Raw genomic sequence first — 27,266 nt, forward strand, 5'->3', positions numbered from 1 at the left:
CATTTCTCCCGAAATAGAACGCGACAGCACGCGCTAGAACCGGCGCCAACCGGTTTCGCGAACAGGACGTCTGTAGCGCGAGCTGTCTGGTTCGCCCCCGTTGAGACGCGGACGCAAGTGAACTGTTTTCTTGCTATTTTTTGCCACGCGCAAGCCTGGACGACGCCGGGCGCTCCTCGTAAAACGCGGCGGGTGTAACAATGCCCCGGGTTTTCTGATGACGCCAGACACACTACGGCCAAAAACAACAGCTTCTCTGTGAAAAAGCTGTTAATAAAATGTACGGATATTATCGACAACATCGGAAGTGATGTACGTTCATTGTTAAGCTGATGTACCTAATTGCCTTCCTCTTTATCTTTCGTTCATGCACTGTCGAGCAGTTTTCGCGTAGTCTGCAAATTGCTGTTAAATGGTTTGTAGCTATTTATTTTGTACCTCCACATCTTCCTTGCCTCCGTCTTATTCCAGGTTTTTTTTTTTTCGTCTAGCCACCTTGGCTGCACATGTACTTTCCGTTAGCTATGATTTTCTTCCGTTTCATTTTCTTTTTTTTCGTGTCATCTCGGTCGCATCTAGTTTTGGGAATCTGTTGGGTATAGGGAGCGTGCATGCGGCATTACAGTCTCTCCTTTGTCTTACCCCACCGTGTTCTTCTAATCTTCTCGTCCTTCCTAGTCAACCCCTCAGAGGCTTCTTTACAACTCGCCTCACGTGTACTTTTGTCGTCGTGTGCTTTCCCCGAGAGACCCAGTTTGCTTTTGTTTTTCCCGGCTTCCTTTGTCGCTCGCGGGAGACAGATAGTATCGCGTGTACGGCGGCCCTGACTTGACGTGCGTGAAGCCCCCCAATCGAGCACCGCCACGCCGACCGAGCTCGCCGCGGACACAGGGATCTTCCCTTCTCGCTATCGACCCAAGCTCGACGAGGGCGTCCTCTCCACGTCATTCAAGAAACGGCGTCTCTCCGAACGTGCCTCGTCGGCCGAAGGGCCAAATCTGTTCGCCTTAGTGCAGCTACAGTGTTGAGAACATGCTGCTCTTGTTACCTCGTGTGCTGAGACACTGCCGCCTCCGGGGCCTCGTTCTTGTTTCTGTTGCATGCCAGGAGGTGGCCCTTCGTAAGGGTTCACATTCCACTCCCTACTCCCGATATCAACGTGGCTGGTAACACGAACTGGAAACTTGGGAAGACGCGCCATACGCATATGGGCGCTGACCGCATGGTGTACATCATCATCATCACCAGCCTATCTACGCCCACTGCAGGGCAAAGGCCTCTCCCATTAATCTCCAATTACCCCGGTCTTGTGCTAACTGCGACCAATTTATCCCCGCAAACTTCTTGATCTCATCTGCACATCTAACTTTCTCCCGCCCCTGCAGCGATTGCCTTCTCTAGGGATCCACTCTGTTACCCTTAATGACCAACGGTTATCTTGCCTTCGCATTACATGCCCTTCCCACGTCCATTTCTTCTTCTTAATTTCTACTAATATGTCCTTAACACGCGTTTGTTCCCTGACCCACTCCGCTCTCTTCTTGTCCCTTAATGTTACACCTATCATCTTCGCTCCATTGCCCGCTGAGTGGTTCTCAATTTAAGTTGAACCCTCTTAGTGAGCCTCCAAGTTTCTGTCTGCCCCGTATAGGTGAGTACCGGTAAGATGCAGCTGTCATACACTTTCTTCTTCAGGGACAATGGTAGGCTGCCATTCATTATCTGAGAATGTCTGCCGTATGCACTCCACCCCATTCTTATCCTTCTATATATCTCTGCCTCATGGTTGGGCACGCTCCGGCACGTCATCGGAGAGTGCGATTTCACCGAGACAATCCCCTCACCCTTTACCCAACCCTCCACCACCCTTCCCACACCCCCTTAACGAGCGATGGGAGACCTTGCTAACCAGCCCCGCCTTGGAAGACCAGCTCGTCCTGATCTCCAGGGGCCAGGCAGCCGCGCAAGCATATGGGTCCCGTGAAGAGGGAACCACCCCATCCGGCACGTAGTCGCCGCAATTTTCTGGGGCTAAATAAAGTTTCTCTCTCTCTCTCTCTCTCTCTCTCTCTCTCTCTCTCTCTCTCTCTCTCTCTCTCTCTCTCTCTCTCTCTCTCTCTCTCTCTCTCTCTCTCTCTCTCTCTCTCTCTCTCTCTCTCTCTCTCTCTCTCTCTCTCTCTCTCTCTCTCTCTCTCTCTCTCATGGTTGGGATCCGGGGTCACAACTTGACCTAAGTAGACATATTCGCTTACCACTTCTACTGCCTCGCCACCTATCTCAAACCGTTGTGCTGTCCTGAGGTTATTGATCATTACTTTGGTTTTCTGCATATTAATTTTCAAGCCCACGGTTCTACTCTGTTCGTCCAGTGCGGAAAGCATGCTTTGCAATTCGTCCCCCGAGTTACTTAGCAAGGCAACATCATCAGCAAATCTGAGGTTACTGAGATATTCTCCATTAACCCTTACTCCCACCTGTTCCCAATCCAACGTTCTGAATACTTCTTGTAAGCATGCTGTGAATAACATTGGAGAGATTGTGTCTCCTTGTCTGACGCCCTTCCTTATAGGTATTTTACTGCTCTCCTTATGGAGAATGATGGTAGCTGTGGACCCATTGTAGATATCCTCTAGTATTCTTACATTATGCTCATCTACCCCCTGGTTCCGTAATGCCTGAATGACTGCTATAGGGTTTCGACCGAGTCAAAGGCTTTCTCATAGTCTATGAAGGCTATATTTAGGGATTCAGTATACTCAGCACACTTCTCTATCACCTGATTGATCGTGTGAATATGGTTCATTGTTGAATAACCTTTACGGAACCCTGCTTGTTCTTTAGGTTGACTGAAATCTAAGGTTGCAGAAATTCTGTTAGCAATTACCTTGGTAAATACCTTGTAGACGACTGACAGTGAGCTAATCGGCCTGTAATTTTTCAAGTCCTGCATGTCACATTTCTTATGAGTTAGGATGATGTTCGCGTTCTGCCAAAATTCCGGTACACTTGCGGTCATTAGGCATCGCGTATACAGGTTTGCCAGTTTTTCAAGTACAATTTCTCCGCCATCCTTCAAGAGGTCTGCTGTTATCTGATCCTCACCAGGTGCTTTGTCCTTTTTCATTTCTTTCAAAGCCTTCCTTACTTCTTCGGTCGTTACTGTTGGGATGTCCATCTCCTATGTCTATGGTGTGTATGCCCCGGAGAACTTAAGAACAGCAACGGAAGTTGCCACTGTGCCTCATCACCGCCACCGGATGATACTGCACGCGGCGAAAGTAGTGCATTACTGGGAATATTTTGAACATTTTTGATTGTTTGAGAATATTTTGATTGTTTTGGACTTAATATGCTTATAAATTACTGCAGCGACGACAAACAAACTACGACAGAAAAGGCAGGCGATATCACGCATTCGTAGAAATGTCCTTTCAAAACGTGCGCGCCCGTTGACATCCGTGTCCGTCGCTTAGGTGGAGTGATACCGTACAGGAGCTATTGCCGTTCTTAACTTGTTCCCGAGTATAGTGAACGTGCGGCATTGGCGTAGCTAGAGGCTCGAATGATACTGGAATAACATCGGACGTGATGATGGGTCTACCTCCGGCGAGGAAACTCGGAAAATTTTTGTCATCTGGTAGCTTTCTTGTAAGTTCTAATGCTGGAAGCTGCAGTGATTTTACCCATTGCGCGGAGAAGTCATATTGCACGTTTCCACGTTGAGTATTACCAAAACGTCTAAATTGCAGAGAATAATTACAGTGACACGCTGTAACAATCCCCTTTTTTGTCCAAGCACGTTTAGGTGTGCCGGAATTTTTTTACTGTCTTGCTTGAGGTGTTACAGGGGGAAATAGTCCCTTTTCCTCGAAGCAATCCTTTAAACAAAGATGTGTTTCTAACCTCTGCTCTCAGTACCGTTCTATTCTATGTATGGTAGAACACGCAGTGGAAACCTTTTTGACAGCTTAACCGTACGGGTTTTCCTCTACGTTGATGTTTTTTTTTTCGTGTTTCCGAGTGGTCTTTTTTTTATTTTCTTAACAATTTCAAAGAAACTGGCTGCACAATTTTTTATGAGGACGCACCCTTTGTCTTGTGCAACGGCTTACTGCGTGCTATATTAGCGACAGGGTCACTAATTCATTACAGGAGGAATTCTTTTCGACTTGTGCCCATCACTGGTACGATGATGCATATGCACAGGCGAGCAAAAATCCGACGAACAAAATAATCTTACTTCTTGGGACATTTTCATGATTGAAATCAGATTCCTCTGCTACTGAGGCAGGAATGATAACCACTCGAATACAAATATTTATTTTTTCATTACTGGTACAAACACATGTTAAATTGTAGTAACAGCAGGTATTTACAAAATCCAGAGTTTCCACGATGCAAAAAAATATGATAAATGCAACCTTGTGCTCAAAAGCATTGACTTGCAAAGTAACAAAGCTCGAAAGGATAAGAAAAGCTAGACAAAAAGAGAGCAAGCTGCGAACACAACAAATCAGGGTGAAAGTCATTTTGATAATGCACCTGTTTCAGGTGTATAATCATCCGGGTGAAATAACATGGTTGTACATAGTGCAGGCTTGCCACGTTATCTTGACTAGTCTCTGCAGTAATTCGCGGAAGGGCTTTGATTTGACTCCTCGTGTACTGTTCGGCATCTTAAATTCACGATGGCTGGTTGGCTTCGCCGCGGTTCAAAACAGCAACACGGAATATGCATGCCGCGGATGCTCCCGACCCTTGTCCACTCACGCACGACAGAAATCCACACGGGAAATTGTGAAGCAATGGCAAGGTTTGCGCGTAAAGAAGTACGGAAAATTGCATTGTTTGGAAACTTCGTGTTCACAGCGCAAAACAGACATATTACGTAGGAGAGGACCAATATGGGCGTGGTTTTGTTGTGTCCTTTGTCTGTGTTATGGCTGCTTTTCTCTGTGGAAATGAAAAAAAAAATCAGTATGTTATATTATTAGCAGGACCAAAGGCATACCTGTCACTCAACCGTACCCGCATGTCAACTATTGAAATTATTTTCTCAATTTAAAGCCAAGTCTTTTGGTGATACCGAATGAAATAATGTCCTCACACAGTCATCTTGACAGCTTAGCCGTACGCCAACAACGTTCGAAGTAGGGTGAGTCAACTTGGGGTGATGGCCAGTGAATTTCTTAGGGTGCAAGCACTAGGAAGTTGAACTAGAACAAATTTGCGCGCTCTGAAGCCTGTTCGCGTGCTCTGAAGCCCAGCACGACGTTGTCACATGTCCAGAGAGTAGGGCATACCCGCAAACGTGTATTTGGCAACACTTTACAAAACGACTAATCAACTCAATCCTATCAGTCAGCCAAAACCACTCTCACTCTCACATACTCACTCACTCACTCACTCACTCACTCACTCACTCACTCACTCATTCACTCAGTCAACCAATCAATCAATCAACCTATCAATCAATCAATCAATCAATCAATCAATCAATCAATCAATCAATCAATCAATCAATCAATCAATCAATCAATCAATCAATCAATCAATCAATTCTGAAGCCGAGCAAGCACAGTGTTAAACATCAACAGAGTAGTACATAGGCGTAGGGGTTTACTGGAGAAGGTTTTATGAGCACGAATTTATTCTGAGTCTGATGCACGCACGCCAGAGAAAACAAGCAAGATTCATGCAGACCCGCCTAATGACACAAATGAACCAAGTGGGCTTGCTTGTGTACCTAAAGCAAAGCAGTGTCAGATCGGCCCATAATTTTTTAAGTTAAAATAATGCATCTGAAGAGATAGATACGTGGGCTCGCAAGCGCAGATTACTTTAGGTCCTTTGCAAGGTTTGTGAGACGTCCGCATGACAGGTGCCATTCGAGGAGCTTCATGACCCGGCGTTGGAAAACCATAATTTGCTATGCAGGCCTGTTTGACATAAGAGTAACCGAACTTCTCTGGGTGATTTTAATTTTTTATTGAAATGTTTGCGGCTGCGAGCACTGTTGTACTAAAGAGTTTTTGTTGCAGTCAGGGATATTTAAATGTAAAAGAAATGAATGAATGAATGAATGAATGAATGAATGAATGAATGAATGAATGAATGAATGAATGAACGAACGAACGAACGAACGAACGAACGAACGAACGAACGAACGAACGAACGAACGAACGAACGAACGTATGCTTAGTGAACCCGAAACCATTTTGTCGAGACACTGGGAACAACGCCGCTAAAATAAATAATAAATAGATTCGCGGAAGCTTTCTCAGCTAGTTTCTGAGCGCTTGTTCTGAAAAATATTAACAGTATCAACTTGGGGATCTGTGACACCCGATAGACTCGATTATGCCGATTCTTGCGCAAGGGAGAACTCTCAATTTCAGATGGGCCAGTGGGCGTGAAAGGACGAAACGGAGATCGCCACTTCGGCCTGATGCATCTTCTGTTGCCTTCGACAAGCTTAAATGACGACATACAGCATATCATGTTTTTCCGGGAAGCTACGTTGAGGGGCCAGATTCTTCCTTTTTTTTTATTTCTGTACTAACTCTTCTTTCTTTCTTTCTTTCTTTCTTTCTTTCTTTCTTTCTTTCTTTCTTTCTTTATTTATTTATTTTTTTTTTCTGCAGGAAGTACACAAGGAAATGAAGGAATAAAGGAAGCAAGAAAGGAAGGAAGGAGGAAAGAAGGAAGGAAAGAGGAAGGAATAAAGGAAAGAAGGAAGAAAATGAAGGATGTAAGGAGAGGGAAAAGGCAGGAAGGAAGGAAAGCAGTATTGATTCGTACAGTCAGTATTGATTCGTACAGACCACTCACAGTAACGTCAGTGGTGTACATATTCGTAATGCAAGCGATAAAATCAGAAATTCAAGCATGGATGGAAGAAAATGAAATACTTTGGGAACTGCAGAATGGATTTAGACAAGACAGGTGACTGGATGACAATCTGTTCGTTATAACGCAATGCATTGAAATTGCTAAAGAACAGAACAGACCATTATGGATTACGTTCTTGGACATTAAAGGGACACTGAAGTGATATGTAAACATTGCGGGATTACTAGCGCAAATTGTAGTCCGGAGTCCCCAGGCCATGTTTCGACCACTCTAGGCGCGTTTACGCTATTTTATTTGGTAGAAAAACTAATTCGAAAACGCTGTCCTCCTCTCTTTACGCTCGCCCATTTTCTGTGGCGTTTTCGTGTGACGTCAGGAGGGGATGAGCTGGCAATTGGCTGCGCCACGGCTGCGCTACTGCACGGCTCCCCGGCCGACAGAGTCAGTCGGCCCAGCGTTTCGTCCGCCGGCCGCCGGCGGGTCGTCGCAATCAAGGAGGTTAAAAAAAATTGCTTGGTCGCAATTCGTTCGCTTAGTTGAAACGAAGCCAGGACACGTTTGTGAATGGAAGAATGTGCCTTTCTTTACTTGGTTTGTTTGTACACTGTATCTAGCTCCAAGTCAAGGTCGCTTCACACAAGCGCTGCACATGCGACGCTTCGCTGACTGGTACGCCAGTAGGAAAATATAAGGCCTCTTGAAGGCGGGAGAAGAGTCAGCGAAGTCAATATAGGTACTAAGCAAATAAAATCAACTGATATTTTTACCGTACAGCGTAAAACTAGGGCGCGGGAAGCACGTTTTTGCGCTGGGCGAATAAGCACAGCGGTCAGCAGCACGACTACGCATCTGCGAACGCTTTTCCGTCTACGAAATGCAATTGCTAGACGTGAGCTACTGTGGAAACTCGGGTGACGCTTACTGCACGATCGCAGTACAACAAATAGTCACCTAAGCGGCTTGAAATGCCAAAACTAAAATAAAAGTGTAAACCGGTTGTACAATATATACCCTATATTAACACGGCATTGGCGTCCCGCTTCGACAAATAGTTTCTAGGTTTATGTTTCTGAGAGATCAGAGAGATTGCTTTCTACGTACTGTGGTACAAGCCCGACTACGTGATGTCATCCCAGACTATGTAGTTTCAACTTCTGAAATGCGATGTGTACGTGTGCGTGGGTTCTTGCGGGAAGTTGTGGATGCTTTTAGGATTTTAAGGGTTAGGTTTTCCTCGGAGTATTTGAGTAGTGTACCGCGAAAACGTTTGTACAAAGATATGATTGATGTGTGTCTGCCTGTTCCGGTTTATCGTCAGTTATATGCAGTGGGTTCAGGAAAAGATGTTCTAAAAAGAGTGAAACGAATGCCAGTACGTTCATCTGTTAAATCTTTCTTCTTTAAACTTCATAGCGGCACGCTTCCAGTAAAACCCTGGCTGCAGGAAAAAGGACTATATGTACACCCATGGACACTTAACTGTAGACTATGCCAAAAGCTGGAAACAATTGAGCACATTTTTCTGGACTGTTGGGATGCGGTGTTTCACTGGGACATCCTCCAACGAACCCTGAAAAAAGACTTACCATTGACGCCTTATGGCATTCGCTTTTTGCCCGTAAACAACGATGGAGGCGTGCCCTATGATATGTTCATGGCACTTAGTCTGCATTCTATGTGGAAAACTCGCATGGCGGTTCAAAATGCCGAAGAGGATGCTCGCACAGTGCGAGAGTACTTCATTGAAAGCGTTGCTTATATAAGAGAAGTTTATCGAGTGATGCCGGAAGAGCCTGAGTGGTTACCCGTTCTGGATGTTCTAGCGCAATTTAAGATGTTTTAAGCCACTCCCTTCAGCCGATTGGTGGCTGGAGCTAGTAATTTGTGTACTGCACAGTGCGTGTTGTGTTGTCGCCAAGCAGGCAATAAAGAAAAAAAAAAAGCGTCCCGCTTCGTGGCCTAGCGGTCTGAGGCTCTAGGAACTCACAGCAAATGTTTTGCGAGTCACAAGTTCGAATCCCCGCGGGTACGTGCTTTTTTTTTTGTAAGTTAACTTTTTTGTTTTCCGCCGATGTTTTCTATATTGAGTTCACCTTTTTTAGGGCCGCAACGTTCATGGCTACACGAACTAGTTCACAAAACGCGCGCAGGCTGGCACTGGCGCGCTAGCGAGTTCTCGTTGGCGTGCTGTTGCCATAAGCACCGACTGCTTGCAGGCAGTGGGCACAGGCCAGAATGAACAGACCCTTGGCCTGGTGCGAACACGCTTTTTACGATACAGGCATGAGGGAGGCAAGCTCCAAATATGGGGGAAAAGCGCATGACATTTGGGCGTCTGCGGGTACGCGGAGGGCGTTCATGCACTGCGTAGGTCTCGGCTAGTGAATGCTACGACTACAAGCCGTCCTGGGAGGCTTATCTTGTGCATTTTACAGCCGACAACATGGCAGAAGCGCGGTACGATGATTACTGAGATATTGAGAATGCCCATCCAACAAAGCCATTGGTTATGTTTTACAGAACCGAAACCGAAACCGAAACTTGTGTGATTGCTAACCTTGGGCATCGTCCAATCACGGCGCCCCTCCTCTCAACGTCACAGCCTTAGTTGGTGCGGCCGCCGCAAACCGCGCATGGTAGTTTTTCTTCTTTCGCGCTTTGTAAAATAATTACCGATTTGTCAACCGGATAAACGATGAAAAGTGTGCTAATTTGAGCCAGTCTACGCAGTGCAAGCAAAAACGGGAGCTTGACAAATTCACTTCAGTGTCCCTTTAAAGGGGCATATCACAACGTAAACAGAGAACGGCTGTGGAGGATGCTGAAACTCCAGGGATTAGATGACGAGTTAATACAGTTCCTTATGGCAATCTATAAAGACAATAGAGTGCAGTAACTCTGAATAGAGTGCACCTTACATGGGAAGGACAGAAATGCGCCCAGCAAATCAACATCCATCGGGGACTGAAACAGGGATGCCCTTTGAGCCCAATACTGTTTATGCTTTACATGGCAGGGTTAGGAAAGAAACTGGAAGAAAGTCAAGTAGGGTTTAGCCTAACCCATATTCTACAAGGTGAAGTGGTACAACAGCATATTCCAGGAATGTTATACGCAGGCGACATTGTGCTTTTAGCTGATAACCAAACCGATATGCAACGGCTAATAAATATTAGCGGTCAGAGAGCCACCGACCACGGATTAAATTATAGTGCAGAAAAATCAGGAATAATGGTTTTCAATGATGCTACCACTGACGTAGTGCCTATCCAGCAAGGCGAATTACCCAGAGTGAAGGAATATAAATATTTGGGAGTGTGGATAAACGAAGGGGATAATTACTTAAGAACTCACGAGGAACAACTTAAGGTTAAGGGAAAGCGAAATGCAGCTATAATGAAGCATATAGCGCTGTGGGGGTATAACAAATATGAAGTAGTAAGAGGAATGTGGAAAGGAGTAATGGTTCCGGGTCTCACGTTTGCGAATGCTGTACTCTGCTTAAAATCAGAAGTTCTAGCAGGCCTTGAAGTGAACCAGAGAACTGTAGGACGTTTGGCCTTAGGCGCGCATGGAAAAACAAGTAACGAAGCAGTTCAGGGAGATATGGGCTGGGTGTCGTGTGAAGTTAGAGAAGCACAGAGTAAAATATGCTTTGAAATGAGGTTGAGAGCAATGGATCAACGACGGTGGGCAGCTAAGGTTTTTAGGTACCTATACTTGATAAGCGTGGACACGCAGTGGTTAAGGAAGACTAGAAGGCTGACGATGAAATACGGAAAGAACAGTGGAGAATCCAAAACAGCCAAGGTAACGAAAGAAGAGGCAAGGCAGATCGAAACAAATAAATGCAGGGAAAAAATGGAAGCTAAAACGTCGTTAGAGATGTACAGGGCCGAGAAATTGAACATCAGAAAAGAAAATTTCTACGATAATTCCCAGGGCAGTGCTTTGCTTTTTGAGACTAGAGCAGGTTGCCTGCGAACTAAGAGTTTTGTGGGGAAGTATTCACAAAATGATGGGGTATGCGTGGTCTGGTCTGCGGAAAAGAAACAGAAACTATGCGGCACATAGTGTTAGAATGTGAGGGTATCCATCCAAATCTACATGAAGGAAATATTCGGCTTCCAGAAGCGCTAGGATTTAAGGGTATCCCAGAGGAAGTTAACTTCAAGGCTGTCGAGGGGACGAAAAGAAGATTAGAATGCTGGTGGACGAAAAGCAGAGATGGGAATATTGCCTAAGACAGTTACCACCCGTAACAGGAAAAAAAAAGTATTTTGTGCCGAATAAGCTTTTTGTGCCTGCCCTAAGCAGCGCTAGTATTAAACCAAGAGTGTAAAACATGGTTATATTAGTCCTTTTTGGTAAGATGACATGTCATCAGCCCGATACAAAGGGGAAACCAATGGAGATCATCATCTTCATCTTCATCAGCAAGGAAAAGAAGGCATAAAAGAAGCAAGGAAGGAAGGAAGAAAACAGAAAGGAATAAAGGAAAGAAGGAAGGAAGGAAGGAAGGAAGGAAGGAAGGAAGGAAGGAAGGAAGGAAGGAAGGAAGGAAGGAAGAAAAGGAAGGAAGCAAGGAAGACAGGAAGGAAGGAAGGAAGCAAGGAAGGAAGGAACAGAAAAAAATGGCAATCTCGGAATTAGTCCTCTCTCAAGCTTTCCAAGTGGAGATATAGGCGCGAAAATCGAAACATACAACTTTCAACGAAAACGCCGATGAAACACCCTGAGCACTCCACTTTGGCGCACCATAGGCCAGCTGTAGTTTCGGTGCTTAAAAAACGAAAATCTTTAGTAAGTTTTTGAATTAATTCATTTCGATTTGAGTGAAATTTGAACACCTTGATGTCTACAGCGTCGACGACATTCATAGACAAATTTGAGTGACGTAACACCAACGACTGCATGCAGTACGGTCGATATTTCTGCTGCGCAAAGCTCGGGATAACTTTATATCCCCTTCTATCCCTCTTTCTGAACCGAGTCGACACCCGTTGTCTCTCTAAACGAAATTGTTTCTTTCATTACAGCCCTGATATTTCGTTTCAGTTAAGCCGACTCATGCGCGCCGCTCCGCAGCTTGTTGGAATATTTTTGTGCGATGAGGCGTCAAAGACCGCCAGTTGTTCAGTTCGGTTTTCGTTCGCGACTAAGTCGACCAATTCCGTCTTTACATAAGTGGCTGTACGGCGTAGTAGGACAGCGTAACAGAGCTTCTTGCTTGAGCTGGCCTCCATAAAATCAATAGTCGCACTAGCCCTTTCGGCCCTGGTGGTGTCAATTGACGCCATAACATAAAAGTTCCTTTAGCGCATAGAAAATGAAAACAAAAGTGCTAGTTTTTTTTCTTTTTTTTTTTGGGGGGGGGGGGGGGGGATTGTTTTTCAGTGGTGCCTTTTGCAATAGATATCACTGTTGTTTCATTTTGGTGGAGCTACACGCTACAAAAAAAAAGAAAAACCTCCGATGAAGTCGAAATTACGACATTGAGGCTGAAAAAAATGGCGGTCTCAGTTTTATTCACAAGTTAGTAAATGTAAAAATACGAGCCCTACGAAGCTCATTTTTTTGTCTGTAGGTTTATGTAGTCATAAAGTTTAGGAAAATGCGCAAAAGTGATGTGCCCGCTTAGCATAAAATTATTAATTGCCAGAAGTCAATTAACTGCCTCGTTATAAATATGTTAATCATTTTACTTCATGCTGCATTTTTTGTTTGTGGACTTATGGGATTCTAAAATTTGGGAAAACACACAGAAAACACCGTTTCGCTTGAAATAAAAAAAAAAAAATCAGCACTGAAAGGGCTAGATTACTGCGTCTAAAATTTGTGTTTCTTTCAAATGATGAGCTGAAGATTGAAAAAAACTCATTTGTGAATACTGTCAAATACGGGAAGCTCTAGAATGCAACTTAGCCAACATATAACCAAATACAGTTGGTCTCCACCCAGACACATGCGAGCGCTCTTTTTTCTTTCCAAGCAAGCAGAGATTGGAACGCGCTACCTCATGACGTGGTCACATGCAGAAACGTTGATGTTTTCATATGGGGAATATCAAGCCTGGACCGTGACTGAACATGGCCACAGTGAAATATCTTTTATGGTTTCCAGCCTGTCATTTTGGTGCGCATGTGTATGTATGTGTGTTTCCTTATATTGTTCACCCGTCTTCATCTTTACCCCCCATGATAACTTGCGGTTGATTGATTGTAGGGTTTAACGCGCCGACGCAACGCAGGCGATGAGGCGCGCTGTACTGGAGGGCTCCGGATTAATTTGACCCCCTGGGGATCTTTAACGTGCGCCGAAATCTCGTACACACGGGCGTTTTTGCTTTTCGCCTCCATCAGAAAAGCGGCCGCCGCGGCCGGGATATCGAATCGAATCCGCGTCCTCGTGCTCAGTAGCACAACGCCTTAGCCACTGAGCCACTGAGGCGGGTAATAACTTATGGTTGATGAATGCTATATTATATAATCTTGAATGGGCATTGCTGCAAATTTCCTACACCGTTGTGTTATTTTTGAAAAGTTATTCTTTACTTTTGTTGGCCGCCTTTGCCTTTTTCAACTACGTTACTGCAGACGCAAATTGTGTTATGTCGTTGTTTTGAATGTATTACCAATTCCTGCCACAACCTCCACTAAAAGGCTAGAAGTATGTACCAAATAAAAATAAAATAAATAACATAATTAAGTGCGGAGATAAGAGGAGAAAAAAACTGGTTCTAATCCACGCTGTGAAAATGATTGGAAAGCAAAGCTTTAAACTACACCCACAACACTTGCCCGTGCGACGTCACTTGAATTCACACACGTGGCTCTACAAAGAGTGAAAACAGAGATTCTGCCAGCCGTTACCTGGAATTCGCGGAGGCGGCGTCCCGAACGCAGCAGCGTCGGCCACGGCTGGGCTAAGGCGGCGGACGCCACTGCTGTAGCCCGGACGTGCGTCAGAAGAAGAAAAAAAAAAAGAGGAGCGTCTTTCGAAGGGTGAGACAGCGGAACCTAGCCATCCTGGTGTGCTAGCGCGGGGCTACACCACCTTTTTCCTTTTCTTCCACAATTTACTTCATTTTCGTATTCCTAACTACCTCCTTCCTTCCCTCCCTCCCTATTAGTCACTTCATTCCACTTAGTTTTCTTTTTCCTCTCCCCTTTCATCCCTTCTTCCTGCCTCCTCTTTTTCTTCTTTCTCTCCCTCTTCATTTTCCTCATTGCATCGGTTTGTCTCCTTCTTCTATTCTCTCTTGATGTATCTGTCGCCATCTCTTTCGACGAAGAGCGTTCGAAAACGAGTTCCGAGTCAAGCTTCGTCTGGGTGAGCCGCGTTGCGACAGCTGTTGCTCGGTCGGCGTCACATTCAGCGATGCACTCGCCCTTGAACGAACACGATTTGCCGGTATGACACGCCTTTTTTTGCTTCCCCCCTTTTCCCCCAAGTTTGTGCATTCTTCCTCGGTGCCATGGCGCTCCAACTGGGATTCTTGTCATCTTTGGATCTTCTAAGCTGAAGACGAATACACGAAGGGGAAACTGAGTAATATCCTTTCAATAAGAGAGAGAGAGAGAGAGAGAGAGAGAGAGAGAGAGAGAGAGAGAGAGAGAGAGAGAGAGAGAGAGAGAGAGAGAGAGAGAGAGAGAGAGAGAGAGAGAGAGAGAGAGAGAGCTCTGCAGCGAAGCGGAAGAACCAACAATAAACTCTGGGGACGCCGACGAAGCGCAGAATAAGCAACAACATGAACGGGCGGGGCGTATGGATGCATCACTGTCGGCTTTGCATGCTGATGAAATTGGAAGCAGTTGAATCGAATTCGGCCCTTTAACCGAGCCTGCTTCCACTCTGCAAGGAAAGAGTGTAAGCGGGTGCAGAGCCATTCAGGGCCCTGTCATCTTTGGCCGCCGGCGCAGGAAGCAAGCGTATATACTACAAGTAACAACAAGGTCACCCTTTTCTCGGCTCGAAATTTTGCTGGTAAATGATGGTAAAATACGACCGCGCCTTTTCAGAAGACGAGCAAAGTGCCTCCCACTCACTACATAATTTTGAAAAAGCGAGGAACGAGGTTGTGCCCTACAGAAAATGCCCTGTCGTAGTGATGGCGAGATAATTTACCGATTTTCCACTCCGCAATTTATTTTTCTGTGGATACAAAAGCCGCGGAAAAGCTTTGCTTAATTTCTTTTTGCCTAGGATACTTTTGTAACAATATTTTTCGCGTTCGACATCAGCAGGCAGGATTTCAATTTTTTTTTTTTTTCATGAAATAAAGATTCTTTCCTTCTTGGATGATAAATCGTTTGGTCAACAGACTACGACGTTGCGGCTGGTGGAGCAAATGCCTCACGCTCGTGTACATTGATTTACCGTTAATGATCTAGAGGTGAACTCGTCCGCCTGGTCTTATTTATAGTGCCGGAAAACTAACTCCCTTCACCGCAACGGGCCTCCGCGCAGCTTAGAACGAGGTGGGCGGATCGACTCCTGGCCTCTGAGCTTGGATTTACAAAGTAGACAAAAAGAGAAATAGGTTTTTTTTAATCGCTGAGTTGTTTAAGCTTGAGCTTGGTACAGCGGCGTTCGCAAAATGTGTTCGCAAAAATACTGAGCGCACGTGAGTGTGCGCCTCGTGAGGAACGCCCGGCGTCGGCCAGCTCGACCTTCGAGGAGAACACTCTGCCCAGCGTTCATGGCGCGATCTCTCGCTTGGCGTCCACCTCGCCAGTTGTGCGGCGCGCACAAGCGGAAGACAAAGTTGGGGTGCCTTCTAAGATTTATCTCAAAAGAAAAAGACCGAGGGACGACGCTACGCAATTTTTTACGATAGAAACGTGTTTCATTTCACAGAAATACGTTTACAACAGCCATTGGGAATCGTTCCCAGAATAAATACCGCATGACAGAAAAACGACATTTATTGTCGTGGAAAAGCATTGCTTTATGCCTGTAATAGGACTTACCATGGTTGATGGCTAGTTCGTTAATGGTTTTTCAAAAAACAATTACTGCATGGCTGAAGTACGAGACAGAGAAGTGCCCAAAACCTGCCCTCAGATTCACAACTGAATGTTGCAGTCGCGTTTTACCACATCTACCATACGCTTGAAAAATCATCATGCACTCCTCCATCTAACGACGACGATGGTTTCAGCTTTCTCGTGAGGGTTTCCTTGGTTGCCGTCTGGATTTGGACTTCGACTCGAAGACTGTTTAGACTTTGATTTGTTGAGCTTTGAATCTGACTCGCACGCAGTTTGGTCTTATGGTCGCGTTGTGCCAAACGTTACAAGTAGTGTTGCCATGTGATTTACTTTATATGTCAAAGACCGCACGTTTAAGCTATAGAAAAAAGGGAACGACATAGGTGGTATTTTGGTGTTTACTATTGGTTGGATTTCGGTCGGTTGAAGTCCCACAATCTGGTTCTTGCTCGGAACGCACGGAACATGCGTTCCAAACATGTGTGAGATTTTCAGAAATGTATCCGGAAAACGTGTTGTTTTGGAACCATGCGTGATTACAAAAAGGAATACTGCCGAGCAACGAATTCACTTATGCGTCCACCCCAGGCATAGCCTACGTAGAAAATTCAAAAGCACCAGTAACTACCCTAATGACACCGGTAACTACTTCTACCTGTCTCCTTCATTGGTGTGCGGTAGCTTTTTTTTTTTTTAAATGCAGAGCATTTCTTTAACTCACGATGTCACCCGGCGTTGGCGTGCCTCGGCGTCCGCAACAGCCGTTCCAGGTGCGCCCTCTCCCCCACTCCTCCTCGCCTGCTCTCCGCTGCTCCTCGCGTGTTCTCTGCGTGCTGGGATCGCGTGCAGCAACAGGTGGGGCGCGCATGCGTCGTAGTTTGGCGCGGGAGCAACAACAGTTGTGGCGTGATTGTGACGTAGTCGTGACGTGGTCGTGGCGCGGTCGTGTCGTGATGGGGCGGTTCTCGGCGTTCGCTCTCGCTGTCAATTTCTTTCGAACCAGATAAAATCGGGTATGTGCGCCCCCCCGAAAATGCTCTGCATTTGACCGTGCCCCTCACGAGGGGGATAAATTTGTGTCATGAGAAGCACTTTTTTTATTAAATGTCGCACACAGGCTGCGAAGGCCGAGTTTTCGTCCCCTGCGCCCGCCCGCGCCAGGGAAAGCGACCTTTAAGGCCCCTGCGACCTTCAGCGACCTTGGGCCGGAGCAACGGTGCGCCGCTGGTAGTCGATCGCGGTGGGCACGGTCGGGGCTTCTCCGCGCCCGCCCTCAGCACACTAACCAGTATATTCTAGGCACTGTAGTGACAACTTCGCTATGTAGAAACGTTATGCTAACGCGTTAGATGCAGTGTTGAATTCTGCGCAACTTAGAAGGATAGCGCGTAGATTAGCGGGTACTTTGTACGCTCGGAGAGGTATAGCTTTTGGGTATGTGTCACGGGAGGCCATCCCCTCAAAATGCAGGACGCGATCATTATGTATCTATGCATGGCTACTTAGCATGCAAAAACAATAACGCAAAAGGCATGCAAATCATTCCTCCCTCTTCTGTGTGCCCACTCCTACAGATCAACGTCAATACTCGCAACGATTGCCTCATTTACGCCCGGGGCTTTATTCATTATAACGTTTCCATACAAGATAAATAACGGCGACGCAAACTTATGGCGCCATATGATCTGAGGGACAACCATTTAGTTGACACCTAGTGAGACTATCGGGTCATATGTGCGATGTTATCGCCCTCGCAGAAAGCCAGCTGAGACAACTAGATTTCTCGGGCCGCCACTGGCCAGCATGGCGGGAACCGCCGGTGAGTGGGATGCGGCGACCACGACCGCGTGTCGTGTAAAAGGTATTGCCGTCTTCGTCCACAAGTTTCACGACCGTGTCATCGCCTCCAAAGCCCGGGCCTGCTACGATTACGGGGACGGACTCAACGTCCGATGGCTCGGCGTTGTGCGGCGAAGCGGCACCCACCTCCGGGAATCGTTCGCTGCCGCTGCGTACCGTTGCCGTGCTCACGGTGTCGCCATGCTGCTCTGCTGACGGAACAGGCTGCTCGTCGTCGGCCAACATGTCGTAGCGTGCCTGCAGCGCCCGCGCATCCCTGTATTGCCCGAGGAGTTCGCGGTAGTGCTTCTTCCTCTGTCCCTTCGTCAGGCCAGGCGACGCTACCTGGAAGAAGAGCGGTTTGGCAGACGCCATCGCCAGGGGGCTTGCCTCCTGGCACTCCGCTTCCCAGTCTTCCGTGGCGCGTGGGCTTCCCGGTGGCGTTTTCTTCGTGTCGGTGCAGCAGCTGTCCCGACAGTGGTTGAGGTGGAACTCCACCATCCACGACGGAACGACGTGTTTCCCACCCTGCGGGCACACCACCATGGAAACCTCCCTAAGCCTTACTTGTGGCGATGGCGTCGGTTTGCCGGGGGGGCTGCTGGCCGAGTCTTCGAATTCATCGTCACTCGAGGAAGTAAGCTCGGAGGTGAGGCCGGAAGTAAGGTCAGATGTAAGGTCAGAACTGAGGTCAGAGTCTGGCAGTACGTTATAAGACATTTGGTCGCGTTTTCGCTGCGATCCTTTTTGTGTTCAATGGCGCAGGCAGGTGGGGGCGTTCCCGCACGTTCGATCTTAGTAGCGATGACGATGATGCTCTTGATGAGTTTGGAACGTACCGCAAGTGCTGACCTGGGCTAATTTTGCTGTGTTCTGGTGGGAAATTGCAGCCTAGCTCATATTCATTTATTTTCCAGAAAAGAAAATGGAAACGTGAAGTGAAGAAGAAGACCCCAAAAGCAGCTGTTTAGCCGCCAAGGAGCCGCGGCAATGTATAAAAAAAAATTCCCCGCATTTCCCCGAGGGGAAGAATGTGAAAGTGCGAATGCACGAGTTGAATTTGCGCGGTTCGGTAATGTTCGCGAAAGAGAGATCACACACACACACAACTACAAAGAAAGAAAGATGCATTTATTCACAGACACCTATTTGTGTTGTCGTTGTACTTGATTGCTAGAGCGGATCTCAGCTTTGAAATTTCGTGTCAGTACTCCTTTAAGCGGGTGCATTAGCTCCCAAGCAGCATTGGCCGATAGCCAATCATTGGACGCCCCTTGGCTTCCCTTTGGCTTCCGATAACTTGGCCAGACGCCGGCCTGTACGCAAAAGCCATTCGTGGACAACGAGCGCTATACGACCGGCCTTGAGGACAAGCATTGGACGGTGCGCAAAAAATCACACTGGACAGCCGATAGCTTGGCCAGACGCCGGCCTGTACGCAAAAGCCACTCGTGGACAACGAGCGCTATACGACCGGCCTTGAGGACACGCATTGGCCGGTGCGCAAAAAATCACACTGGACAGCGCGCTCATTCAGACGTAATTTTTGATCATAAAATTTTATGAAGAGTAGTAGCCTATATGTGACGCAGGTATTTATGAGTGTCTTTACGCACGTCTTGGCATTTTCTTGTTAGTTGAATGACCACTCAAGTTCACTCAAAATATTACTGAAGTTTGTTTTCACGCGCAGCGCACAACAAAAAAGTAGTTCCAAATCATTTTCAAGCTTGTGTCAAGTAACACATTTAAATAAAAAGTATTGGCAGGTGTAAATGCCGACAGCCTTGCCTGTTGTTGCATATTGTTGCATGAAGTCTCACTGTAGAGCACTCGTGTGCGTTATTTTGCGTGTGTACATGCGCAACCGGCGCGCAAGCAGCACCACTCGAGGGCAGCACTGCGGTCGTTGCCTGCGGCGGTCCCCCAACGGATAACGACGGTTAGAGCGCCGTGAACAGGCCGCAACGCAGCAAAAAGTAGTTACCTAAAGAGCCACAGCACGGTGCCACGAAACAAAGCGTACTTAAACTAAAGTGCAGCTTATTCAAAACAGCGTCAGAGAGAGTGTTAAACGTTCAGTAGGAATTGGTCATTTGTGTTACCTAACACAACGGTGACCGTCGAACTACTTCAGCGTTGTGCCTTTGCGCGTTCTTTAAACCCGCGGCGGGGCCGGTGGACCGACGCGTTGCACCGACGGCTCCGTCTCTGTTGTGGCATTGAAACTGCGGTAGCACTCCTGTACGTGTCTGTGAGGTGCGTTTTGGTGTCGGTGGCTGTGTGAAGTATACCTGACTGGTGGAATAACATCGTTTGCCTGCTACGGCCGCCGCTGAAAACGTAAGTCACCATTTTATTTTTCTTTTCGCTGTGCGGGAGTGCTCGCGCTAGTTCCCGCCAAACCTTCAGCTGTCGTTTATAACTGGCGCTCGCGAGTGCTGCTTAGTGTTATGTTGTTGGTTCTTGCGAAGAAAAAAGTGGTCCCATACATGTGCTTCCAATTGTGTGACGCCAGTTCTAGCTATCCTTTTTCCGGCTTTGTGTTTTCCGAACAAGCAGCCGTGCTCCCACTGCAGTTTCACGACGTTCAGCATGCGTTGAAGCAAGACTCGTGTGCCGTATAAGAGTTGCGGATGTATTAAGCTGGCTTAGTTAAACTCTAGCTATAAATGAAGCTTTCGTTTGATTATTTTCTTGAGCAATGTAAAGGTATTGTCGAGCGACAAAGTAATTACACTACCTCTGGGATTCTCCGTGGGTTCCGTTCGCGTCTTCCGCGTCTGACGGGGCAGAAGTGAGCGAAGGCACAACAAAATTTCACGGAACCGCTGGCGTGTCGCTTTGTCTATTGGACTTTTTATATTACTTTGCGCTACTGCAATAAGAGTGAAGCCCATTTTCGGCGAAATTCCGGACTGTTTTCTCAAGAACGAGCAAAGTAACTGCTACCGTAAAATGCAGTATTTAAAAATGAATAGTGCAGTACGTTTTATGTTTCATAGCGAGTGTTAACAAGCTAGAACTTTAGGCTGAATATTTTCACACGGACATGTTTTAAGGCTTGTATAGGTGCTGTATTTAGTAAGCAGCGTGAATTTAGCATTATAGGGAACTATTTTTTTTTACTTATTACAGGCGCTACGACGCACAGGTGTTTCCCGTGGACAAGTGGCGGATGCAGCAGTGACAAGCTTTCCAAGCTGGGCTATTCTACAATAGTACTGTTCAAAAACATATTGTGGTCTTGGCAGGTCGGCGAATTACCGGGAATGAGGGTCCTGTTTTCATTTACCTGAATGCTTCTGTATTGTAGGCATCTCAAGCAGTTAAACGAATGATAATCGGTTCGCGCTTCATGAGCAGCGCTTTTTAAATTTTTTTCTCGACTGTTATTTCTGTTTGCTTTCATGTTTGTGTTCGTATTCTTGCCACTGTTAAGTCAGATTTCTCCTATATTTGATGTGCATAATAAAAAAGCTACACAGAGAGACCCGGTGTGTTGTGTTGCTCAATTGTTTTTGGCAAGTCACGTATGTATAATTGCTTCGCAAAGTTGATGCAGTTTGCTTATTGTGCCTCGCGGTCCCATTTCTGTTTTATACATGCCATTGTACAGGAAATTATTTAACGAGTGCGCATTAAATAAATAATGCGCACTCGTTTAATAATTTCCTGTATACTGGCATGTATAAAGCAGAAATCGGGCCGCGAGGCAACTCGTCAAATAAGCATTGGTCATAAGGACTGGCCACAAAGCCAAAAATGTGCATGAAAATAGCGTGGGGTCCACCCATTGGCATTATCATGGCAACGTACAGTCGGGGACTTAATTTTGCAGACCACGCGAGCGCGTGGCAAAAGCCACCGATGCGCGCTCTGGAGGCCCGGCGCCTGTTGTCGAGACCGGCGCGGCGCGCATGCGCGTCCTGTTTTACTCACAGGCAGGCCGATTTTCTCGCTTCCTGCTGCGGTGCTGCAATTGGCGGTGAGCGCGAACACAGGCGGCGCTGCGAAGCGCGCCTCCGTGACGTCAGCTTAGGGATTCTCGCATTTGTCGTCTGCTTCACTCAGGATCGCTCTCCCTGCTGTTTCTTTGCGCTCGGTCAACGTCTGATGCTTGTCCGCACCAGAATTGGCGTGTGGGTAACATTTTATCATAATAATAGGCTTAAAATCGCATACACTAGCTCATGGTGCCAATTAAAGTATTGTTTTGGATACCGCTACGGGAGAAACATTACCGGCGCCACCCCATTCCTTGCGAAGCCGGTCCTGTGCGGAGCGCGAAGAGTCGGAGCTAGGCGTCAGCTTCTCATGTAAGCATTCGAACAAAAGGAACAGTCAGCTGCTAATAACCGACAACAGCGAAAATGGAAGACCAAAACAAATTCTAGGCCTTCAGGGCTGTCGGCTGCTGTCGGCTTTGGCAGAAGGCATCGCGATTCCCGGTAATCATATGTAAGGTAAAACAGTTTTTGCAACCTTGCCGAACGCTCGAACGCGTTTTGTCACATCACTACGTTGTCAAGGCATGAACGTTTGCCGACATGCACTATAGACTGCAAAAACTGTAGGTTGAGTTCCAAATAACCCAGTGTGTATATACGCGCGTGCTGATTCTATACCAGGCATCTAACCAGTATGGAGGTTTATTGAGCAAAACGAGGCACGTCTTCGTTAAATTTATAGTAACACATATATGTTTGTTAAGACCTGGAGGGATATTTCGGAACATTTTGCACAGCCATACCTTCCCGATATTCGGATATGCGTTGTAGGAAAACTGCACTCAAGAGGAGGAGGAGGAGTAAGGGGAGGAGGGGAAAACTTTGTTTAACAATTAAATCGATCTGGTTTGTGGGCCGGGTCCTCAGTCCAGGACAAGAGAGTAAAAGTAATTTTCTTCAAATCATAGAACGCCATCCCGAGTAGAATAGGATTTGTTCTTCGCGCCTGGAAGGGTTGAAAAGCAATAAAGAGCTACTTGGAATTCGTCTTCGGTTTCGAGTCTTGTAATATATGCAGGTATACTATTTATTACGTTAATTAGCGAGTATATCATGCCTTGAACACCGTAATCATGTCATCATTGTTCGAGTTGAGCGTCAGTTCGTTATGATGACGATATAATTACGATAAAAATTCGGAGCACAAAGCCGCCTTCGAGTACTGTGGACCACTTTGTTTAGGGCGCAATCGCGGTGGCGTAGCACAAACCTTCTCATTGTATTTGCATGTGAATAAACAAAGCACGCTGCGGATATGCACCTTCTTGCACGAAGCCGTAATGAAAGCCAATTTGTGAAGAAGGGAATGTATGCCATACAAAATGAAGGGAATATCTACACGACCTTTGTGAGGCTCCCAAACATCCCGAAACCTCCTAATAAGAAGTTGGTGACGGCGCAGAAAAATTAACGCGTTGGGCAGAAAAAAAAAGCAAGAAACATTAATCCGATACAAGACAACAACGAAAGAAACAGAAGAAAGCCGCTTTATTTCCTGCTGTGCGATGAGCGTGTAGAGGCCGCTGCTTGGTACGTAGTATTAGACTGTTGAGTCTTCATAGGAGCATCTCAAAAATACTGCAGGGAAGCCTACGCATTTTGAATACTTATCGAGAAGCTCTGATCGCTGATCCTCGCGAATAAGTAAGAAAGGACGAGTTACACATGATCTTCTGACCGATACTCTGAAGAAAGTTGTTCTCTATCTCTTCGTGTGTTGCAAACTTGTGGGGATACAGCTTCAAATTATTCAGATGCCTCAGAAGCTGGCAAAATAACTGAATCGCTAGAAATACGCTTTTTAACGCACTACAGCAACGAAGCGGGCGATTTCTAGCCCAGGCACTGTTGCCCCTCACAAGCGGAGTGTAGCAGACGACAGCGGCGCGAATCCCTAAGCCGACGTCAGAGCCAGGGGGCGCCACTCAAAGATCTCACCGCCAATAGTCACTCAGGCACCACAGAGCGACGCCTTTGTAGCATTCCTTTCTTCCCGGTGGCACATTTGGGGCCTAACGTGACGATTGCGAGGGCTTTGGCGCAAGTGCTCCTCGCGTCCTGATAAACACTTGCGCGTAATGTTTTATTTGTTTGTTTTGTGCCTTATCGTTTATAGACGATGAGACCAGTGGCTTGCGAACGGCGTCCCCGAATGAAGCGCGTACGAAGCACAGTCTCGCGGTACGCGCTACCGACGACGAAATGTCAGCTATATGAATAGCGAACCTTTATTCACCTTGTTTATTGCGTAATTTGGCCACTGAACATATATTCCAACTTGCTCTCCGCTGCCCATAAAGTAGGCAATTTGCAAGTTATATAAAAGAAATTATTTCGGCGTTTTTGCTGCCTACTTCATTAGTTAAAAATGATAGAAATACGTACTCACATAAATTGTCTGTTCGCTCTGCCCGTCGCATTCGTAAAAATGGCACCTCGGTCTCCCATTGAATGCCGTAAAATTATTCGCTACTTTTCTGAAGCTGTTTTTCAAAGGGACATTTGCCGGCTTACTAATAGCCCAAGAGACGCTGTTAGCTGAGGAATTCATGCCTACGGAAATGAATTGCTCCAAGGCCGGAGCAATTCTTCAAGGTCGGCTTGCATTGATTGATTATGAGGTTTTAACGCGCCGATGCTACACAGCCGATAAGGCGCACCGTAGTTGAAAGCTCCGGATTAATTTTGATTACCTGGGAATGTGTAACATGCACCAAAATTCCGAACACACTTGAGCATTTTCGCTTTTCGCCTTCATCAGAAAAGGGCCACCTTGCAGATGCCCAGCGGAGCGGAAGGACAAGGTCAACAACGAAACAAGAGGACAAGCTTATTGTTTTTCAGTGGTTAAAAAAGGAGCCATGAAGACAAAATACAAGTTGGGTTTATTAGAAAGACTGCTTAGTCCCGATAACAATGATACCAATATCATCGCAATCTTCGAACAAATAACGGAGATATTAAAGAAAACGTGTGAAGCAGTCGCGACCCCCTAGCCAATTTCCCGCAACTTTTCTATGACGTCACGGAACCTTGTTTGTGTGATTGGCGGCCGCCTGACTGACCTGTCGCGACGACACATGACTGGACGTCTGTCCATTTGACCGCATCACTTGAATGCTAACGTGCAGTTAACGCACTGAAAATTATATTTTATTGTTGGCCCGTATGACGTCATTCTTGCTCATAACACGTCACTGTGGCGCAAAATTTGAAAGTTTTTAAATACTTCTTGCTTTTTTTCGTTAAAAAACATCTTTTGTGGCTTTAATGGAGCTGAGTGAGATACTGAATCCTAGTTCTTTCAAATTAAACGAAGTTGTATTTTCTCTTCATGGCTTCTTTAAACACCCGTTCAATAGTGACAAAAACATTCGGAGGGCCCTAAGTAGCGATTAATATTACGGAGAAAAGTAGCAAATAATTTTACGGCATTCAATGGGAGACCGAGGTGCCATTTTTACGAGTGCGACGGGCAGAGCGAACAGACAATTTATGTGAGTACGTATTTCTATCATTTTTAAGCAATGAAGTAGGCAGCAAAAACGCCGAAATAATTTCTTTTATATAACTTGCAAATTGCCTACTTTATGGGCAGCGGACAGCGAGTTGGAATATATGTTCACTGGCCAAATTACACAATAAACAAGGGGAATAAAGGTTCGCTACTCATATAGCTGGCATTTCGTCGTCGGTAGCGCGTACCGCGAGACTGTGCTTCGTACGCGCTTCATTCGGGGACGCCGTTCGCAAGCCGCCGGTCTCATCGTCTGTAAACGATAAGGCACAAAACAAACAAATAAAACATTACGCGCAAGTGTTTATCAGGACGCAAGGAGCACTTGCGCCAAAGCCCTCGCAATCGTAACGTTAGGCCCCAAATGTGCCACCGGGAAGAAAGGAATGCTACAAAGGCGTCGCTCTGTGGTTCCTGAGTGACTATTGCAGCACCGCAGCAGGAAGCGAGAAAATCGGCCTGCCTGCGAGTAAAGCAGAACGCGCATGCGCGCCGCGCCGGTCTCGACAGCAGGCGCCGGGCCTCCAGAGCGCGCATCGGTGGCTTTTGCCACGCGCTCGCGTGGTCTGCAAAATTAAGTCCCCGACTGTACTTTGCCAAGCGTTGTCCAATATTGGCCTTCCAGGGCTTGGCCAATTGTTGGCTTGTCACCTTTCCCAAACACCAGCCAATATTGGCGGCCGAGGTATTGCCAAGCTCGGACACATTGGCCATTGATGTTTTGCCATGCTTGGGCTTGGCAATTTCTGCTGCTTGGGAGCCCTTCTCACGCCCGATTCCTGGCCAATCCCCCACGTGGGTATGTGCCATGTCAGCGGCCAGGCAGCGCGCGCCCATCTCCCCCCGTTGCCAAGGAAGACGAGGAGATTCGTGGCCAATCCCCCACGTGGGTATGTGCCATGTCAGCGGCCAGGCAGCGCGCGCCCATCTCCCCCCGTTGCCAAGGAAGACGAGGAGCGCGCGAACCCGCAGCTGTTGCTATGCGGACGGCGGCGGACGCTTCAGGCTCGCTTAATTAAGAAGTGCATTCGCACTTAAAAATTACGCCCACCTCCCCTCGCGGGAACCCTGGTGTGATGCGACGCTGAAGGGGGTTCCATTGTGCGTTTCCGTTGGGTCGATTACTCGAATTGCGTGAGCAATCGTCGGGTAATGCGAGAGAGAGAGAGAGAGAGAGAGAGAGAGAGAGAGAGAGAGAGAGAGAGAGAGAGAGAGAGAGAGAGAGAGAGAGAGAGAGAGAGAGAGAGCGCAAGCGCAGCGCGGACGACCGTCGACTGAGAGACCGGCCGGAGCGCGGCACTCCGCTTAATGCGCAGCGCGCCCGAAGGAGAGGAGACCGCGGAAAGAGAGGGCGCTGCACATGCGCCGCCCACCGGCGGAGTGAGAGAGCGCGCCGCACTGTGCGCGCCACAGATGTTAGGGGAGAAGGCGCGCTGTCACGGCGAGAGGAGGGGCGCAGCGGTGCGGACAACGCCGGACGCACGCAGAAAGGACAGGGCCGCCGACAAGAGACGATCTCAGCGTCGCATCTAAAATGTGGTCGACCGATTATGCACCCTGGCACTGTACATGCTGTTCAGTAGCAGAAATCCCTCGTTTCAAGAAGTATAAATTCTTCCCTAGAATCCAGCAACGAAGCAGGAAGGTGTCCCTAAAACAGAAAGGCGCCAGGATATTCTAGGCACTATAGTTAAGTCACCACGCTTTGCTGCATGATGATTAGTTAAGTCACCACGCTTTGCTGCATGATGATGATTGTACATACCCGTGGTTATGATGGTAGTAACTTTATTTTGCCCAAAACTGGGTGAAAGGAGGAAGGGGAAGTGGTTGTCTTCCTGGATTCCTCCCTCTCAGATGGTGGACGGCAGGCCTTGGGCGCGAGCAGCATCTTCGGCCATTTGGACGGCCTTGAGGGCTTGATCTATATTTCGGGGTCGGAGCTAAGCGAAAAGGTCTCCCACTGCTCCATGCTTGTAATGCGCAAGTGTGCTTGCAGAGTTCGTGGCTGAGCATCACAATCACAAATGATGTGAGTGAGTGTGGCTCGCTGGG

At 47.0% G+C, this 27,266-nt stretch overlaps 1 long non-coding RNA gene across 1 annotated transcript; it reads left to right on the plus strand.

Moving 5' to 3' along the window:
• Positions 1–19,638: 19,638 nt before the first annotated feature.
• On the plus strand, positions 19,639–21,173 carry LOC144173149 (uncharacterized). The gene is made up of 2 exons (XR_013323166.1): positions 19,639–20,027; positions 20,823–21,173. It is a non-coding gene; the product is annotated as an uncharacterized LOC144173149 (long non-coding RNA).
• The last annotated feature ends 6,093 nt before the right edge of the window (positions 21,174–27,266 follow it).

This window comes from Haemaphysalis longicornis, unplaced genomic scaffold (genome assembly GCF_048455015.1).
Source record: "Haemaphysalis longicornis isolate Haplotype H1 unplaced genomic scaffold, Haemaphysalis longicornis Haplotype H1 scaffold_295, whole genome shotgun sequence".
NCBI classification, from domain to species: Eukaryota; Metazoa; Arthropoda; class Arachnida; order Ixodida; family Ixodidae; genus Haemaphysalis; species Haemaphysalis longicornis.